Source organism: Portunus trituberculatus, chromosome 42, assembly GCF_017591435.1.
Source record: "Portunus trituberculatus isolate SZX2019 chromosome 42, ASM1759143v1, whole genome shotgun sequence".
NCBI classification, from domain to species: domain Eukaryota; kingdom Metazoa; phylum Arthropoda; class Malacostraca; order Decapoda; family Portunidae; genus Portunus; species Portunus trituberculatus.
The window spans coordinates 29,138,869-29,158,868 of record NC_059296.1 but is presented as its reverse complement, the minus strand read 5'-3'; the positions used below and the strand labels follow the sequence as shown (position 1 = coordinate 29,158,868).

Sequence of the window (20,000 nt, the reverse complement as noted above, 5' to 3'; positions counted from 1 at the left end):
TTTCCTATACTACAGTGTCATATTAGAGTTTCAGATACCGTTACTGTCCATTTCGTTCACATTCTCATATAAAATTACAGTGTTTTTCTTATGCTACAGTGTCATATTGAAGTTTGAGATGTTGTTACTATCCATTCCGTTCACACGCTCATATAGAAATACAATGCTTTTCTTGTACTACAGTCTAATACCTTCAGTTTGCCTTCAGCCACACGTGCTCGCCCCAAACGTGACCACGGCAATGTTTCTCACGCCTCTTCTTTCCCTCTTTTCCCTTTCCTCCTGTTCCCCGCGGCGCCTCCTTAGCCTCGACACACAGGGAAGCTTAAAGCATACCTGAGAGGAATGAAGTGTGTCTCTCCACCACGAGCGTTCAGGGACACGCGACATGTTTTAGTAATGTTGACTGCGATAAAGAATGTTTTGTTATTACGTATTTAGACTTTTACTGAAGTGGTGGATAAGAAAGAAAAGGGGAGAGGAGGAAGATGAAAACAAGGAGAGAAATAGAAAGGAAAAGAACGAAAGGAGAGAAGCTGAAGAGGAAGAAGAATAAAAGGAAGAAAAGAAGAAAAAGGAAAAAGAGGACAAGGAAGAGAAGGAAGAGGAGGAGTAGGAAGAAGAGGAGGAGGAAGAGGAAGAATAGGAGGAGGAGAAGGAGAAGGAAGAGGAGGAGGAGAGGAAGAGGAGAAGGGAAGGTATGATGAGGAGTTGAAAGGAAGAAAAAAGAGGACGAAGAAAAATAGAAATTGAAAATAAAAACGAAGAAAAGACCACCACCACCACCACCACAACTAACAAAAACAACAACGGTCACGCCCTGGCAGCCTCGATAGTCCCCAGCGGCCGCCACAGAAGCAGCCTTGCGCCAGCGTTCATTGACAAGGAGCGGCGACTTATCTTGCTTGTCGAGGCTGGAGCGACGGGCATTGGTGATCAGCGATTAGAGAGACACTGCAACCTCACCGCGACCACTATTACGGCTTGACCTTCTTGCAGTACAGTGGTGGTGGTAATCATTATTAACTCGAATATCATAGCTGAATTATGTTAAATTTTGTTGTATATTTTGGTAACAGTGGTGGTTGTGGTGGTGATGGTGGTGGTGGTGATGGTGGTGACTATAAATTCCTTCATCACTTTTCTTCAGGTTGAATCGATTCTGGATATTATTAGGTTGTTATAGCGAGTGCATGATTACATATATATACATTAGTTGTGGTGACTGTAGTGGTGATGATTAAATCCCTTCAGTATCATAGATTGGGATAAATTCTACTGTGGAGATCACTAGAGCATTATGGTAAATTTATAATGTTAAATCTTTATAGTGAAAGGCTTGTAGTGTTTACATCTATATAATGAAGGATTAAGATTCATTTATTAATCTATTACAGAAAGACAAAAAGACATTTAAAGTACTCTAAAACAGCAATCATGACAGGCCAGTAAATAACTTGATTGATAATTCGCAAATTTAGATAAAAAAAAAAAAAAAATAGAAGAAATCAGGAGTCAAATAGAATGTTAAATGATTGGAAACATTTCAGTAGCAGTGTCGTTTGTGCGGTAAAGGAAATTTAAATAAGTGTATGGAGGAGAATGATAAGTGGAGATAGGAAATATATAGGTACGTTTTGTGTAAATCTGATGGCTTCGTGTGCCTTCCCTTACTTTTCTCCCTATGGTTCACTATGACCTGCATCATATATATTCTATTCTACTTAACGGCATTGGAGTTTAATTATAGAAGGCTTCTGTATGTGTGTGTGTGTGTGTGTGTGTGTGTGTGTGTGTGTGTGTGTGTGTGTGTGTGTGTGTGTGATGAAAAATGTTAACGGTAGCGAGAATGTTGATGATAATGAAGTAGTGAAGTGTGAATGTGCTCCTGAACAGAGAGAGAGAGAGAGAGAGAGAGAGAGAGAGAGTATGCATTCGATGCCGCAAATTTTTACTTGATACTGTTACACACACACACACACACACACACACACACACACACACACACACACACACACACACACACACACACACACACACACACACACACACACACACAATCGTTCTCTCACATGATCACCGGAGGAAAACAGGAAAACATGGAAAGTGGGAGCCGGAATTGAAGGAGGAGGAGGAGGAGGAGGAGGAGACTGCGGCCAGGGGAGGCAAGGCAAGGCAAGGCAAGGCAGGCCAAGGCAGGGCAAGGCAGGGGCGCTGTGATTAACATTCAGCGGGAGATCTTAGCCCGTGGCGCCGAGATGCTGCCTCTGATACTACAAGACGAATGTTCTATGCAAAGTGACTGCATCTGGAGGTCCCGCCCCGCCCCAGCCCCTGCCACCTCCCACACTACTGTTCTTTCCCTTCTCTCTTTCTCTCTCTCTCTTTTTTTTTCTCTCTCTCTTCCTCTCTCATTCTGTCTTCCTCATCTATACTTTCTATTTATATCGTCTTCCTCTCTCTCTTTTCTCTCTTTCTTCCTCTCTCATTCTGTCCTCCTCTTCTATACTTTCTACTTATATCGTCTTCCTCTCTCTCTTTTCTCTCTCTCTTCCTCTCTTATTCTCTCCTTCTCTTTTATACTTCCTATTAATACTGTTTATTTTTTTTTCCTTTTTTGTCGTTTTTGGTGTCTTTATTAGTTCTTCCTCGTCGTTTTTTTTTTTTTTCAAGTTTTCCAGAAAGTCTCTATTTTTAGATCAACTTTTATTCTTTCATTGTTTGCATTGTATTTTTTTCTCAGATTACCAGTTTACTTTTTTGTCGTAGATTTTTTTTCCTGTAACCAATTTATTTATGTATTTGATTTCATAGATATTTTTCTTCTAATTTCACTTTTATCAATCATCTTTCATCCAGCTTCCACTTTTCATTCCTTTTTCCAGTAGTCATCAATCTTCCAGTTTCCAGTTTCGTTGTCTTCCTAGCCGTCGTCCTTCCAGCTTCCAGTCTCACTTTTCTTGGAACAATCTTTCTTCACCACTTCAGGTCTCATTCTTCTCTTATTGTCATTTTTCTCATCATTTCTTCCTCATCTTTTTTTTCAAATCTCACTGTTCTTCTCCATTCCAATTCATTCTTTTTCTTCGTCTCTTTTTTACCTTTCATCTTCACACGTACTTTCTTTCCCTCACTGTCCTCCTCATCCCTCCCGGTTCACCCTGTTTCCCTTTTCCTCTCTTCTCAAAATCATTCCTCGTCTCCTTACTGCGCTTGTTCATACCTCCTTTCTCTCCATGAATATCCTCCCTACCTATTCTCATCTCCCCTTTATCTTCTCCGTATCTCGTCCCAGTATCCTTATCACGCATGCTCTTACTTTCCATCTATTCCTTAGTCTAGTCACGCTTCCCCGGCTTCCCCTCTTCCATGTCCCAAGGCTACAGTTTTCAAGGATATGGAAATTTTCATGTTATACCCAATTCATTTTTTTTTTATCATCAGTCTAGCGGATTGATAAGAATGCAAAAATATAAGACAATAAATGAAGTTACAAGAAGCTGTTTTCGTCCCATCATGTCTTCATTCGGTTGTCCTTCTGTAAAATGTGCCAGTCTGTTTTTATCTATCTTTCCCTTTAAACACATGGAATACCTGTTCCTTGGACGTGATTTAGTGGAAGCACATAAGACAATAAAGGAAGTTACAAGAAGCTGTCATCGTCCCATCAAGTCTGCATGCGGTTGTCCTTGTATAAAATGTGCCTATCTGTTTCCATCTATCTTTCCCACTAAAAACATGGAATACCTGTTCTTTGGACGTGATTTAGTGGAGATGTGATTGTTTTATTGGGGAAAACTAAACTACAGGCACTAATATGTTCTAAATATGCTATAATACTGTTTATTTCTTTTTTTTTCTACACAGGTTTTTTGGGTGTGATTTAGTGCAGGTGTGATTATTCTATTGGGCGAGAACAAAACTGAAGACACTAAAATGTTCTGAATATGTTATAATACCGTTTTTTTTTTTTTTCTTTTTTACACACTTTTTCTCACTCACTTTTTTTTTTTCCTTACAAACACCTATAACTTTTTTTCTTCGACGTTAACTTTTGCATTATGATCTGGATGAAAATTAGCGCCATGTTCTTTTTACGCAAACATTTATTTCCAAAGTTCTAAGTTTTACCTAACAACGACCAAAGCACTCACCGGCTGACCAACCATCTTGCTGGCTGGAGTGTATGTCCAAATTATACTTCAAATTTTGTCAACGTGAGGAGACGTCATGGCCTCGAAAAGGTTAAAGTGACGATTTATTTTCATTTTCTTTTTTCAGAAGTTTGTTTAAGTTGAACATTATTCATTCATTGTTGGCCTTTGTTTCATTTTTTTTTTATTAACTTTGCTTGACTTTCATGAATGATTCTTGCGAACATTAACTGTCGGTCCATAAAGATGAAATGACTTTTGTTATAAAGAAGCTTTGATTGGAATTAGATTAAATTGAGTTTTTGCTATACAGTATATTATCATTTATTAAGGGAGTTCTTTACTTAACTGATAAAGACATCCATGTGTATTTCATCTTTCACACCAACTCAGCAGCAGACGTGGCAGTGACCCTCGCGACTCGCCTCACTGTACTCCTGCTGGCTAACAATTGATTCCTTCCTGGATTTATGCCCTTCTTATTCATTGAAAGCGTCATCATTACTCTTCTTTTCAGCGTATTCACTTCTAAGTCTGTTTTTTTTTTCATTTTATATACAGTTATAATGTCAAATTGGTTAACTTTTTCCTCTCTCCCTCTCTCTCTCTTTTCCTCTTTTGGGATGCCGCCTTTCATCTTCTCTGTCTTCTTCTTTAGGGTGCTCCAGCCATGGGTCACCACAGCAGATCAACCTTCTCCATCCCTCTTGGTCTTCTACGCTCTCCTCAGTCACACCCATTACATGCAAGTCTCCTTTCACTGCATCCATAAACCTTTCCTTACGCCCTACTCTCTTTCTCCTGTCGGGTGGGTTCATCTTCTGCATCCTTCAAGCTCTGTGCAGTAACCTATTGACTATAAAAGAAAAGTTCGTGAGTGTAGTCATTACCGCGCCATGGCAAGGCAGAACAAGGCATGCCACATCACAGCACTGCCTCGCCTCGCCCCACGCCAGGTCAGCACGGTACGTCCCTCACCGCTGCTCACTCAGGACGTGGTGAGTTAGCGCGGCGTCCAATACGGGAACCGGTTCAGTCAGACGTAACGCCATTATTGCCCCGCGTCCTGACCTGTGAGCGAGTTATGTTCTTCCGCCGAGCATATTAAGCTGTATTTCTGTCATCCGTCAGATATAGTAGGCCATCGTGGAGGCAGCTTTAATGGCGACTGCGGCGCATTAAAACAGATATATTGCTGGCCGTCAGCAGCTCGGGGCTCGGGACACTGGACGCTGGGCACGGGGCACGGATAGATCCCTGGTGTAAGTGGGGCACGCAGAGGGTACGAGGAAGAGAAGCAGACATGCCCCCGACGTGCAGGGAGCGGCAGGGCACCGAGACTGCGACAGGGCCGATAAGTATGAGGCAGGCACGATGGCTGGCGATATAAGGCCTAATGGATCTGCTGAGTGGCGGCCCGGCATGGCAACTTGTCCAGACTTCACTCTCACGCTGACACACACACACACACACACACACACACACACACACACACACACACACACACACACACACACACACACACACACACACACACACACACACATTTCTCTCTCTCTCTCTCTCTCTCTCTCTCTCTCTCTCTCTCTCTCTCTCTCTCTCTCTCTCTCTCTCTCTCTCTCTCTCTCTCTCTCTCTCTCTCTCTCTCTCTCTCTCTCTCTCTCTCTCTCTCTCTCTCTCTCTCTCTCTCTCTCTCATTTGAAAACACGTGCCATTATTTTACAGTCTTTCTTGTCATTATAGTGATGTGTTTGTATATACTATTATGGTGATTATAAAGATCATGATGGTATCGAGGCATTTTCTCCCTAATTTTGGCGGACGCTATTCCACTTTTTAGAGAGCCAGCACTCAAATGGACCTTTCTTTTAATCTTTTCTTACTTTTTGCCCTTGGCTGGCCCTCTTCTCAACATAAAAAAGAAAAAAATGGTAATAACAATGATGATAACGATGTTGACAAATGTTTTCGTTAATAAGTTAGCCTCAGAGTAGCAAATATTTACATACTAGTGCAGAAAACGTCGTTGAATGATATACTACAGCCGAGAATCGCATCGTGAAAAACTAAGATGAGATATAATACGAAGGTTAAAAAAATAAAATAGCGGGAAACGGAGCACTTGAGTGAAGAGAGTAGACAAAGTATTTGATAAGTAAGATAAGATAAAATGCAAATCAGAAAAAAAAAATTGCGAGAAATAGAATGAAGAAAATGATAAACGCAGCAAGTTCAGTGAAATTACTAATTGCTGAAAACTTAGATAAGACAAAATACACATAAGAAAATAATAAAAAAAAAACATGAAGCAAAAACTAATAAACAAAACTAAATCAGTGAAAACAAAGATGAAATTAAATACACGTAAAGAAATACAAAATACAAATAGGAAAACAATAAAAAAAATACATTAAGAAAACATGAAACAACACTAAACCACTAAAAACAACAATGAAATTAAACACACGAATAAAAGAATTAAAACAATGACAATATAAAAACCAGATTAGAATGAAGAGAAGATAACATTCCATCAAGATAAAGGATACGGCGTGGCTCTATACAAGAAGAGCTTAAGAAGATGAATTTTAAAAGCACATTGACAGTCCAGACAAGGGTTAAGATGTGACTGAGTCTTTGTACTTTGCGACGAGAGAAATTTAGTGTGTGTGTGTGTGTGTGTGTGTGTGTGTGTGTGTGTGTGTGTGTGTGTGTGTGTGTGTGTGTGTGTGTGTGTGTTTGATTATGGCGGAGTGGCGCTAGTTGTTGTGATGCAGAGGAGTGTAGACTAACTAAATGATTAACTGACTGTATGAGTTAGTGGTGTTTTAAAGGAAGAAGAGGAGGAGGAGGAGGAGGAGGAGGAGGAGGAGGAGGAGGAGGAGGAGGAGGAGGAGAAGGAGGAGGAGGAGGAGGAAAAATATCATGACGAGGGCGAAGAGGTGTAGGAGTGTGAGGAGGAGGAGATGGATGAAGAGGATGAAGCTGCGGAAGAGGAAGAGGAAGAGGAAAATGAATATGACAAACTGACAAATACACAGACTCTTCAAATTATTTCTTTATCATTGCATTGATGTGAAGGTTCCTAAGTCCTGCAAACACACACACACACACACACACACACACACACACACACACACACACACACACACACACACACACACACACACACACACACACACACACACACACACACACACACACACAGACTCCTCGTGAAATGGAACCAGCTGTTTTCTCTCACAACCATTCCTTCCTTTCTCCATTCTTTTTTTTTTTCAACTGCGTACCTTCCAGTGTGAGGTATTTATTCGTACATTAGTTATATCCCTTCGTCTCTGTTGGATCCCTGTGTCGTGTGCCTGATATTTTCTCTCCCCATGTCAACCAGGAAAGTTACTCATTTTCATTTCCTATTGTCTCTTGTACTTCTGTGGCCTTGCAAAAACTCTGCTGTTCCTTTCGTTAATAAAAGTCTAAGAATTTGACATGCGCTTATGTATTTCACAGAAGCCTCTTGAGTACTTATTTATCTAAGAGAAGACAAAATTAATACCATTTTATTCCTTATCTTTACTCAACTTCATTGGTTTTTATTTCTCCATTTCTTATTTACTTATTTATCAACGTATCTTCATCTCAACATTTAACTTTTTCCCGCCTGGCAAGTTTCCCGATACATAAAAGTAAATAAATCTCCCGTAGTCTTTAAAGAGGCAATCGGTGCGGTGGGGCCTGAGTGGCGGCAGGAGAGGAGAAGGAAGGGTTGGCCGCCGTTATGGGCCGTAATAATGCTTCCCTTTGTTCCTCCTGCGAGTCAGCCAGGTCGAGTTAAGCACCAGATTGGAACGTACTTGCTAAGCCTCCTGGGTCATTAGCGCGGGTCTGTGTGTGTGTGTGTGTGTGTGTGTGTGTGTGTGTGTGTGTGTGTGTGTGTGTGTGTGTGTGTGTGTGTGTGTGTGTGTGTTACTCATTCGAAAAAAAAGTACTTTCCTAAGACATAAACAATACTTTCTTTAGACAGAGACGAGAAATAGCCATGATTTCTTTAAGATATACAAAACAAAAACACTTTTCATAAACATAGATAAAAAAAAAAAGACATTTCTATCAAACCTTGCTATTATACATATTCCCCAACAACATTCACAAAAAAAACATAAAACAAATAAAAAATAAAACTAATAAACAAATTCCGTGGGACAGACTGAAAATAGACAAACAAACCCACAGAGAAGTAGATAAATAAATGCAACACTTTCCTGAGACACACGAGCGAGGACACACGAATAGAAAATAATCACAATGAACGAGGAGACAGATAAAAGAGACAGGAGTAGAGACAGAGACAAAGAAAGGGACAGGGACACAAGACAAGGGCGAGCAGTAGCGGCAGAGAGCAAGAGACAGAGAACAGCAGCAGAGAACAGGGTAAAAAAAAAACAGTAGGAAAAAAAAATTACAGGGGTACAGAATCGAGACAGAAATGCGGCAGGGTAGAGAAAAGAGAGGCCAGAGAGGTGACAAGGAACAGAGGAAGGGGATATGTAGCGGTAGAGAAGAGAGAGAGAGAGAGAGAGAGAGAGAGGACTCCCACTGATCAGGGAGAAGCTTAGCGACCTTGTGAGAAGTGACTTGAAGGAACCTGAAGGAGTGATTTGGGATGGGGCAGGAGATAATGGCAGAAAGGAAAGGAAGGAAGGAGGAGGAGGAGGAGGAGGAGGAGGAGGAGGAGGAGGAGGAGGAGAAGAAGAAGAAGAAGAAGAAGAAGAAGAAGAAGAAGAAGAAGAAGAAGAAGAAGAAGAAGAAGAAGAAGAAGAAGAAGAAGGAATGAGTAATAGGAGGAGGAAGAAGAGGAAGCATACGAGATACATTAAAAATTTCTAGGAAAGAAGAAGAAAATGAGGAGGAGGATAAAGGAGGAGGAGGAAGAAGAAGAAGAAGAAGAAGAAGAAGAAGAAGAAGAAGAGAGAGAGAGAGAGAGAGAGAGAGAGAGAGAGAGAGAGAGAGAGAGAGAGAGAGAGAGAGAGAGAGAGAGAGAGAGAGAGAGAGAGAGAGAGAGAGAGAGAGAGAGAGAGAGAGAGAGAGCTGGCTAAGTGGGAAATGAAGTAATGACATGGGAGGGAGAAAAGGAAGGAAGAACAGAGAGAGAGAGAGAGAGAGAGAGAGAGAGAGAGAGAGAGAGAGAGAGAGAGAGAGAGAGGGAAGCTCCTTGGTGATAAATGGCGAGTGTTTATGAGGTCCGTGAAACAATGGAGGTGATTCTGGATGTTAGTGAGCGCCTCGGCCTTTCCTTATACTCTTTTTTCTTTTTTTTTTTTTTTTCTCTGACATTTTTTTTTCATTTTTGTGTTTTGTTTGTGTCTGTCTGTTTGTATGTCTGTCTGTCTGTCTGTCTGTCTCTTTGTTAGTTTGTTTGTCTTTGTTTTGTTATGCTTTCTTCGTTTTCTGTTTCTTTTATTTATTTTTGTTGTTTCTTCTTTTCTCTATATGTTTTGTTTTCTGTCTTTCTGTATTTCTTTATTTTCTCTTTCCTTATTTATTTTGTGTTCATGTTTATCTATTTAGTTATTTTTACTCTTCCGTGTTTTTTTTTTTTTTTCTTTTAAATCTTTTCTTTCCCTTTTTTTTCTCTGTTTATATATCTATTTTTTGTGTTTTCCGTCTGACTTCCGCTCATTGGTCATGTTTCTTTCCCTTGATCGTCTATTCTTTCTTTCTTTATGTATTCATTTATATGTATTTGTCTAAAGTTTGTTCATTCATTTTATCTTCCTGTTTTTCTCTATTTTTTTTTATCCTGTTTTGTCTTTTCTCTTTTCTTTCTTTATCCCTTCCTTTCTCTACTCTTTTTTTTCAACTGTGAACCTTCCAATGTAAGGTCTTTATTGTTTCGTACATTAGTTATATCCCTTCGCCTCTGTCGGATCCCTGTGTCGTGTGTTAAAAGGTTTGAATTCTGCTCCTAGAAGGGTACGTATCTACACACACATAGGACAGTGCCTTAGCTGCTTCTGACGTGGAGAGAGAAGCTTGGTGTGTGTGTGTGTGTGTGTGTGTGTGTGTGTGTGTGTGTGTGTGTGTGTGTGTGTGTGTGTGTGTGTGTGGACGTGGTGTCCATGCTGCTGGTTGTGTGTGTAGCGGCGCTGAACTTTGTTCGTAGATGAGGAAGCCACAGAAATTGATATTGAAGGAGACTATTCGTTTGAAGCAGGATCTTGTCATGTTAGGTGAGACTTTGAAACACCAACCGAGTCTTGATCTTAGTTGACGAAATCGCAGAAACTGAAGCTTAAGGATTCAATTACTCAGCTGAAACAGGATGAAATTTTGGCCAATCTCTGCTCTTTTTCCTATTACTTTTATTTTCTTGTTACTTTATTTCTTGTTACTTTGTTTCGGTTACTTTTTTCGTGTGACATTTTTTGCTGTTGCTTTCAGCCCTACAGTCGAGACATTTGGAAGGAAAAATGCTGGTAACTCAGAATAGACAAACATCAGTTGATTTTATTTATTCATTATTTGTTTAGTTAATTTTTTTTTTTTTTTTTTTAGGTGAATCTGAAGCTCTATTGTTTTAACTATTTTATTTATTGATTGATTTTATTCTTTTTTTTTTTTTTGTAGGAAGGATGGTTCTGCAGAATGATTAACTGAAAGGAAGAAAGAACCGAGAAAAGATTGATTCCGAGGGGACAGTCTTGCCCCGGTACAAAATAGTAGTAAATGATCATAAGTAATTGAATGATGATAAGGAGGTAAACGGATGAATGCACTTCATGACCTTACTAATACACACAGCAGAAGAGAATGACGGTGTGCACTTTATGATTCATGTTAACATCATATCCTTCTTCACTGAGGCCACTGCGTCAACTGAGAGAGAGAGAGAGAGAGAGAGAGAGAGAGAGAGAGAGAGAGAGAGAGAGAGAGAGAGAGAGAGAGAGACTACAACAAACTTTGCTTTCCTTACGAGGCAATCTGACCTACTAAGGTGATAGAAGAAAAGAGCAACAAATGAGAAGGCTCCTTCCCCACCCTCCACTCCCTCTGGCATAAACCGTAAAGGAAACAAGTGGGAAATAAATACCTTACGGGGATAAAGAAGGAAAAACCGGATGGAAATTTTGATAGGAAAGAAAGAAAATGCAAGATAAAATTAGGACACCTATTTCCTGGAGCCAAGGAAGTTGATCTCTAATAAACACTAGCAGCCGTGAATTCAAGGTAAAACATTTGTTAGGACGACATTTGAAAGTGTGTTCGGTGTTGCAATCCGTCACGTCTCCTGGGAAGGGTTGGAGGGCGGTCGAAAGGAAACAGTGTGCGTGACAGTGGTTATGAGGGAGATGGTGAGGGACGCTCCGGTCATGGGAATGGACGAGGTATGGACCAGGTGGGGCAGGTCATGCGGGTGAAGGCTCAAGGTTTAGTCATTAAAAAGCTTGTCCAGTCACGGAAAAACAACAGCCCTCGTCAGGTATAGAAGGTGACACGTCGCTGCTCAGTACATGCAGTACATGGGGGATGGTCTGGCGCAAGATCTACTGCAGCCAACTCTGTGGTGTATTTGTGTTTTTGTATGTTCAATCTTCCTGCTTACCATCCTTATTAAACTAGTATTTTGTTTTATCTGTATTGTTTTTATTTTATTTATTTATTTTTTTTTTTTTGCGGTGCCATATAACTTCCAACTATAATGTCCTCCTTGTCACCCCGCTCAGCTTGCTATTCACCAAAAATATCAAAGAAAAGAAAAAGAAAACCAACATTTGAAAACTTACATGTTATAACATCGATTGACGCTACACTGGAGTGACTATTGTACATCACATGGTGAAGGGGTCAGAGAGCAAGGGCCAGGGGCTGGTCGGTGAGGACCTTGGGGGACGAAGTGTGGGAGAGACCCCTATTTAGAAACCCTTCGCTCTCTCACCATGACTATATTCAAAGACCATAGAGATGGTAAGCCTGGTTTTCTAGAGTTTTTCCTGTTAATAATGTAGAAATCTTGTTAATCTGTCATTAGAATCGTATAAAGATCCTTAGAAACTAATGTAATTTCACCTGGAGCCTTTTGAAAGTAGGAGAGGTGCGGTGTAGGACTATTTCAGTGTGAGGGCACCGCGTCGCAGCGCCGGGGTGAATGATGGGGTGCCGGCACGCCGCGGTAATCAGGCTCACTAGCGCCCTTCATTGCCTAGCCGGAGCCACGCGGCCTTCACATCACGCCTTGGAGTGATTGATATGCCGACGACACTCCATTTGCGTAAATTAGTGAGACACTGAATAAAAACACTACTTTTGATTTTGTATAATCCTTTTGACTGTATTCTTTAGCAACTGGTACCTTCAGTGGGCTTTCTTTTTAGCTCTTTTTGTTGTCATCTACCAAACCACCTCTTGCATTAGAAACAAAAATACGAATAAATGTTTAGTGGGCGGCAACATCTGAGGTGAAGGTAGTGGTGGTGGTGGTGGTGGTGGTGGTGGTTTTGATGCTGTCCTGTCACCGCTGGCTTTGACCTTGGCGCTGAATGCCGTGGATGGCCTCAATACGAACACCACTGAGGTTTGTGGAGGTGGAGGGCAGAGAGTGCATGGACAGGTAGGGAGTAGCGAGTGGATGGAGGTCAGCCCGCTGCATCCTTCACTGTTGCGGCCGTGATGTCATGAAGGCAGTGTTGAGGTGACAGAAGCCAAAGAAGAAAGTATTGAGGTGGTACAGTCGTGGTTAGAAGTCAAGTCACTGTTGAGAGAGAGAGAGAGAGAGAGAGAGAGAGAGAGAGAGAGAGAGAGAGATGCGCACGCATACATTTATTTTATTTTAATCAGGAAAGAAGCGAGAGATTAGAATAATAAGAGGAAGGTTGAAGAGGGCAGGAAGGAGGTTGCAGCGGTGAGGGTGTGTGGCCGGGCAGCAACATCAGTGGCATCACCAGCGGGTGGTGGGCTTTGGGCGGAAGGCGTTGGGTGGTGAGCGGTAGCTGTGGGCGAATGGGTATGGTGGGCGGTTGGCGGTGGGTGAGGTCCCGCTGGACGCACTGCAGGAAGTACGCCTTGTCCCTTTCTGGCAGTGCTTGTGATGCTCTGCCTGAACGTTGATAGCTGTGTACTGTTGGCGGTAACGAGCGCTCTCCCTTCGGTCTTTACGTTGGTTTAGTAGCACGCATGGAATGGCTTATATCCTGTCATAACGGCCGGACGCGCCCTGCCTGACGCCGAGGTGCGAGGCAAACGAATGTGTGGACGAGAGTAGGTGTCTAAACGAGGCTACGATGACACTGTGCGTGTGGAAGCGTATGGAATTCTGTATGTGGTTTTGCTTGTGTTTGTATCGGTAGTAGGTGGAATCAAGAAAAGATTGCAGGTGAAGTGAAGGAAGGATCGCAGGTGGAGTGAAGGAAGGATCGCAGGTGAAGTGATGGAAGGATCGCAGGTGGAAAGAAAGAAAGATAGCAGGTGGAATGAAGGTTGAACAAAGACTGGAGGGTGTCCTGGGGAAAGTTATAAGACTTGGTTCAGATGATGTTCCTCTCCTGGGTCGTTCAAGCCAATACTTCGATGACCAACACAAGTAAAACATTCAGCTTGTCGTGAGGCTTAGAAGTAAAGCTGTAAGTATAATCTGTCTGTCTCTTTATCCATAGTTATATCTGTTTGTATTGCTTATAAAAATTATCTATCTATCTATTTATCTTTCATTCTTTTATCTTTTTTATATGTATGTTTATCTATGAATCTATCTATGTGCCAGATAATCTATACATATTTCTATCTACCTATATATTTACCTTACTATCTAACACACACACACACACACACACACACACACACACACACACACACACACACACACACACACACACACACACACACACAGCGGCGCCGCCGAGATCTGTGTTCTTCAAAGGGTGACGTCCATTCTGAGAGGAGTCTGTCAGCATTAATCAAGGCGAGCACAGAACACCTCTTTCACATCCCCGGGCGGTACCTGTGTCGAGGTGGCCTTAGTTATTAAGCCTTCCTGAAGACGCTCGACCGTGGGATGCAGATGGCCTAGTAATTAGCGGCCTTAGCATGCGCTGACACGCCCTCCCTCTCTTCCCCGCCCACAGGCACGGTATGCACGAACACGCCCGCAGCGAGCCACCCCGGGCATAGTTATGACGGGCAGCAGGCGGTCCGGCGGGGTTATCAGAGAATATCGTAGCTGACATCATGGCTGCCCGTCACCAGCTAACGCGACCTTTTGGTGTCACAAGTCATCATCCCGGGCGTGATGGTCAATGGCTTTATTTGGGGCGTAGGAGAGGTGCGGGAAGGGCGGTGTCAGTGTGCAGGGGACGCTGCAGTGTGGAGACTGGCAGTGGCAGGAATTGGCAGGGAGGCGCTTGTCAGTGGGCGGGTTGAGGACGCTGCCGGTGACATCATTAGTCATCAAGCAGAACACTTCAGGCGGCCATTACAGCCCCGCCACCCTCACTGCGCCGGAGGAGGCAGGCCGCGGCTCGGGGACGCCCACTGCATGACTGCACAGCGAGTGGACAGCGCTGGGGAAACCGTAGTGCGTTGCTATGCGATGGACACGTCAGCGCTCAGCAGCGGAGAGAAGAGTGAATATAACATACGAAACTAAGAGAAGCTGCACTAAGCCATCAGATATGCGTGTAGCTGCCCTGTAATAGCAATGATAGTGATGATAATAATGTTGATAATGATGATGATAATAATAATAATGATAATAATAATAGTAATAATAATAATAATAATGATGATAATAATAATGATAATAATGATCATGACAAAAACAATGAACGACCGTGACATTGCATTGCACAATGATGCGTATTGGTATGTCTTTCATCCCAGTAATGGCTTAGGCAACCACCCTGCGTACATCCGGCTAACACATCCCGGTGCAGACTCACCAGACGCCTTGCTCTGTGTCCAAATGATTGTACTCTTAATCATTCGCTCGCTGATAAGAAAGATTGAAAATAAATAAATCGATTATTGAAAAATTATAATTACTTGGGTTTACATGTGTGTGTGTGTGTGTGTGTGTGTGTGTGTGTGTGTGTGTGTGTGTTTATGCTAAATTCAATGTAAACATTTTTTTTTTTTTTAGTATGTGGACAAGGACAATAAGATGATACTAGAGAATAAAAAAAATGAAAGCTCAGCAAAGATAGCAGAGAATAAAGGAAGAAGTAAGACCGAAATGATGTGGGGAAGTGTCCCAAAACTGTCTTTCTAAACGATCGATAACCTCCGCTACGATTTGTTAAATGCAAGAGATAAGACGATCAAACATTTAGAAATTACTGTTCTTATTCTCATATCGTGTCGTTCATTTCACTATCCCTATCACATTAATAGTATATAATTTTTTTTCATATTTCCTTAGATTAAAAAAAAGAAAGAAAAAAAAGACAACTTTCGCTTTGGTCTCAGTCCATTCTCGATCTGACGACCATTAACTTTAACATTCCACCTTCCTCTTCACCTACAGAAAAAAGAGACACGAAGCAGTATTAGCGATGACTTATAAAATCGGCACAGCTTCCTAGGCTATAAGGCGAAGAAGACCGGGAAAAAATAGAACACTCCAAAACTCCTCACCCGCTGCCCTTAACTAACACTGCCAGGCCTTCCAAGAACCAGTAACGGGGTAGCTGAGGACCGCCTCTTTGTCTTGTGGCTGCACCGAGGAAGAGGAAGCAGGGGATACTAAGAAGTTTTAACATTTTTAGAGAGAGAGATGATGTTATGTAATTAGGGATACCAGAAAAGGCAGAAAAGGAAGCAAATAAAGAAAGGCAATAACAGAAACAAATGGCACTGACTTCTCGCCATCATATTACCAAAGACTTTACTCTAGTTACCTTCGTTCGTGTGGCAGTGGTCCTGTGTTCTGCCACGTTTGGGTGCCTCATTTAAAAGTTGTAATGTGTTGCTTGTTTATTTTTTCAAGGTTGTTGCTTTATTCAAGTGGCAGTTTATGAAGATTTCTGCATTATTAAAAAGAAAATCTACTTGAGAGGTCTTAAGTTACATCTGTGGTGTTTGTGTATTGCTGGTGAGTGTTTGATAAAGATTCTGTCCCATTAGAAATATATACTGTTCATGATCTTTTTGGTTTATATCTTTGAAACTTTATCGGCATTTTAACTCGACTTTATTTGCCAGGATGCAATGAGAGTCGTTACTTTGGGGTTGAAGTTTATTAGGTTTGTTTTTTCTGATGACCGTTTAACGAAGACTCTGCATTAAAAAGGAAAAACACTGATGAAGAATTAATTTGAAATAATTGTGGCCTGTGGTCTTATTTCCTATATTTAAATGTCTGTAAGAGATATTTCTTGGCTATTCAATGGTGTTTTTCATAATGCTGGTAATAGCTTAACGAAGATTCTTCACCAGTGGAAGGAAAAACATTCACAAGAACCTGGTTTATCTTTCCTGTGACCTTTTAAAGAAAATATAATGAGAACACGAACAGTATTTCAGTTCATGAGACGCATAAACTGCAAGGAAAGTAATCACAATAGCAGTTTATATGCACAATAAATATAAATGTACATGACAATGCTATTCATCATCTGCGCAACCTTTGGAATGGTTTTAGTAAGAGTACAAAGCGTTTAAAATACGAGACAATGTATTTAACTTCATGAGACGCAAACTGGAAGAAAATTGGAAGGAAAGTAATGACAACAGTGCACTGGCATAAACAAACAAAGAATACGCATGTCACTGGTATCTTGGTATGGAAAAAGGAGCAGCACCCGGCCACTGGCTTGCCGCAGCTAATCCCTACGCGCACCGTGACGCCTTTAGAGGCCGTGTTTGTTTTAGGTCCCCAGGGAGTCGCTTCTTTTCCCTTGGCGTCGGCCGAGCCACACGAGCCTCCCAGGAATATTAGAGCGGATGATCCCTCCTTAATATACCCTGGAGGAAAGGGCCGGAGCCTGATGAGCAGAGCCCTTATCCAGCCAGACTGATGGACGTTCCTCAGTGTGAACAGACTCCTTCAGTACATGAGGTGTGCTGTTCTGATGTAGACTCAGTTATCAGGTTATTAGTGCCGAGTCAGTAGGAAATTTTAAAAGATAAGATGATTTTTTGGACGAGAATTACATGTGGAAAGGGCTTAGCATGTTTTACATAGGAATTGTTACTTGTAGGACCAATGGCTTCTTGCAGCTTCCCGTATGCTCATACATTCTTGAGAATAACTTCTGCAGACACTGATCCAGTAACACAACTCAGACCTTTTCTCAGTGCCTGGTGTCCGTGGAGGAAATGTTTGAGGCATGAGAGTGCCATAGAAGATACTGCAAGCAGACCTACTTAAGATCACCTGTGTATGAAACTTCATCTCCCATCCATCCATCCATCCATTCAAGCAGCCCCGCCTCGCCCAGCCACGCCCCTTTCACTTCCCCAAGGAGGGACTGACTGGCAAGTGCTACATAAAGGACACAAGGAGCATAGTTTTCAATATTTACTTTACCATTATATGCCTGTCATTCTAATCCTCCTCGAACCCCCACTCCCTCCCGCCTCCTGCCGTCCGCGGCTGGCAGGCCCATCACAGTGTTGCCAAGGCTGGTGGAAAGAACACACCCATACTTGTAAGTCAAACTTCCTTGAGTTACGTTTCAAATTTATTCATGCTGGGTACTCACTCTTATACTGTATGTGTTGCTACTTTCTTAATCTACAAGCAAGTACAGAGGCAGAGCAGTGCAGTACTGGCGGTGGCGGGCTGGCGGTGGCGGCGCTGACTGGCCGACCCTTTACTCCCCAGACAAAACACCTGCACTGGCCGGCCGTCCCTTGACGATCAAACAATTACCTCGTGACGCTCTGAGACACTTCCTCGCCCCGCGGCCTTAATGAGCCACACTCGCAGCTTTCCTTTGTTTGTGTAGCTGATCCTTACTGCCACTGAGGAGGCACCACGGCGAGCACATCCCCATGGGACACGCGGCTGGCGGGACGGAACACACTTGGAAGAGCCTGCAAGAGGCGGCATGACCATGACTTTGTGTCCAGTGAGCATCCAATATGCGCTGATCTTTCCTGAGGCTCACTACTGTCCCCACCATGCAGACTCTCCACCACGCCCTCCTGACCTAGCCTTAGCCCTCCTGACCGCCAGGTGCTGCCCCGTCACTCTCACCCCCGCTGCGCCATCTCACCCGGCCCACTTTTGTTTATTTTCCTCCAGAGGTGCAACACAAGCCGCGCTGGTGTTCCTTGACCCAGTGGCGCCAGCAGAGTGTAGGGAAAGTTTGACAGCAATGGTTGTAGTGTTAAGGGTAGTTTGTAGGTTTCCAGCAGCATTCAGATGGTACAGCCATGGGAACACTTCATTTTGTTGGTACAGTGTGAATGTTTAGCGTGGCCGGAGCGTCGTCAGGTGGGCTGCGGGCTGAATGGGTGGAAGGGAAGGCCGCGACTCAGGCCAGGAATTTAATCATTGTCAGGAATCTTGGGAACCGAAGAGAGGGTTCGCACAGGTGTGTGTGTGTGTGTGTGTGTGTGTGTGTGTGTGTGTGTGTGTGTGTGTGTGTAATTCACCTCGGTCGCCTGCTGGTCACCCAGCCAGTCTTCCCCATTACTGAGCGAGCTCAGAGCTCATAGACCGATCTTCGGGTAGGACTGAGACCACAGCACACTCCACACACCGGGAAAGCGAGGCCACAACCCCTCGAGTTACATCCCCTACCTACTTACTGCTAGGTGAACAGGGCCACACATTAAGAGGCTTGCTCATTTGCCTCGCCGCTTACTGGGACTCGAACCCGGCTCTCTCGATTGTGAGTCGAGCGTGCTAACCACTACACTACGCGGTGTGTGTGTGTGTGTGTGTGTGTGTTTATATATCTTATCGCTCTTTCCATATGAAGTTGTTTACTTGGCATTTTGTTCATTTATTTATTTAGTCCATCTTTCTAATTAGTGCATTATAAACCCATCCTTTTCAGAGGAGGCCCACTGGAAGGATGCGGGATGCGGGGCCGTAACAGCGATGAACAGTAAGTGTGCTTCATCCTTCCAACTATTGATTATAAATTGTCCTTGTGGAAGGTATTGAGCGTTGCTATTATTCTTATCTTTTAATGGCGTTTAAACAATGATTCCTGATTACTGATGATTATTGATGAAAAAAAAAAGAAAGCTTAGTAGAACCTGATAAATGATCTTTATAGAATCTCTGAAGAAAACCTTTATGCGAGTTCAAAGATTTCCGGAATATTGGTTAGTTGTTTTATTGTTAAGAAGAGATGAAAGGATGAACTAGTGTGTTGAACCTAAATGAAAGAAAGCTAATCATACACTCTCTCTCTCTCTCTCTCTCTCTCTCTCTCTCTCTCTCTCTCTCTCTCTCTCTCTCTCTCTCTCTCTCTCTCTCTCTCTCTTCTCTCTCTCTCTCTCTCTCTCTCTCTCTCTCTCTCTCTCTCTCTCTCTCTCTCTCTCTCTCTCTCTCTCTCTCTCTCTCTCTCTCTCTCTCTCTCTCTCTCTCTCTCTCTCTCTCTCTCTCTCTCTCTCTCTCTCTCTCTCTCTCTCTCTCTCTCTCTCTCTCTCTCTCTCTCTCTCTCTCTCTCTCTCTCTCTCTCTCTCTCTCTCTCTCTCTCTCTCTCTCTCTCTCTCTCTCTCTCTCTCTCTCTCTCTCTCTCTCTCTCTCTCTCTCTCTCTCTCTCTCTCTCTCTCTCTCTCTCTCTCTCTCTCTCTCTCTCTCTCTCTCTCTCTCTCTCTCTCTCTCTCTCTCTCTCTCTCTCTCTCTCTCTCTCTCTCTCTCTCTCTCTCTCTCTCTCTCTCTCTCTCTCTCTC

At 42.7% G+C, this 20,000-nt stretch overlaps 1 long non-coding RNA gene across 1 annotated transcript in view; it reads left to right on the top strand.

Moving 5' to 3' along the window:
* Positions 1 to 16,213, top strand: part of LOC123517681 — an 82,981-nt gene extending 66,768 nt beyond the window's left edge. Inside the window, exon 4 of the long non-coding RNA XR_006678535.1 lies at positions 15,670 to 16,213. This is a non-coding gene — a long non-coding RNA (uncharacterized LOC123517681). The remainder of the gene's footprint in view (positions 1 to 15,669) is intronic.
* The last annotated feature ends 3,787 nt before the right edge of the window (positions 16,214 to 20,000 follow it).